This window comes from Morone saxatilis, unplaced genomic scaffold (assembly GCF_004916995.1).
Source record: "Morone saxatilis isolate NCDOM2014 unplaced genomic scaffold, NCSU_SB_2.0 Contig24, whole genome shotgun sequence".
In the NCBI taxonomy this organism is placed as follows: domain Eukaryota; kingdom Metazoa; phylum Chordata; class Actinopteri; family Moronidae; genus Morone; species Morone saxatilis.
Genome location: NW_023339807.1, coordinates 20,992,256 through 20,992,994, shown reverse-complemented (window position 1 = coordinate 20,992,994; position 739 = coordinate 20,992,256). Strand labels below are relative to the sequence as shown.

The following is a 739-nucleotide window of genomic DNA, read 5'->3' as shown; positions in this document are numbered from 1 at the left end:
ATGAGTATACTGTGATGAAACACACCAAAGCTGCAGTGTTAAAATTAAAACATTACCAAATTTATGAAAAACGGTTAAGTTAAACTTTTACAAACTGCCGTCATTGTGACACTGTTTCTAGTGCGTACACGGAGAATGCCATCTTATTTGCCGATAGGGCGATGTTCTGAGGTTCTGGTGGTCTTTCATCTAACAGAAAATTGAAACATATGGCATTTAAAAAAAAGCATTGCGTTGCTGTTGGTACTAAAACTCAGGCAACAAACTACTAAGTATTAAAAAATATCAAACTATACCCAGCTTGGATGTAACATTAAGAAAAGGGAGAGTTCCTAAATCTTACTACACTGTTTTTATATTATGGACTGTTGTACTCTACTTTTAGTTTTTGTTATATACAAAGTAAACATAAATGCACACACACTGTCCGTCTGAATTTACCTACATTTGAGAGCTTACTTCAGCCCTGGGTTGTTTAAGCAAAGCTGCCTCACAAAATGGGTTCCAATTATATCTTAATTGTAGAGAGGATGTACAGTAGACCTAACCACAAGGTTGACAAGAGGAACCGAGGGGATGTATGTAAGTGACAAATGGTGCAGACAGTGTACAGTGATAGACATCATATTCAGCCCTGACAGAACAGCTCTGTTATCACCGACTACAAACAGCGGCAGCGCACACCAGCACTTAGCACCTACTGTATTTCCTTTTTGGGCGTTTTTAACTACTGTAAGCC

At 38.2% G+C, this 739-nt stretch overlaps 1 protein-coding gene across 2 annotated transcripts in view; it reads left to right on the top strand.

Annotated features, from left to right (window-relative positions):
* Positions 1-739, top strand: part of lsr (lipolysis stimulated lipoprotein receptor) — a 17,484-nt gene that overhangs the window by 7,273 nt on the left and 9,472 nt on the right. The gene's annotated exons all lie outside the window — the stretch shown is intronic.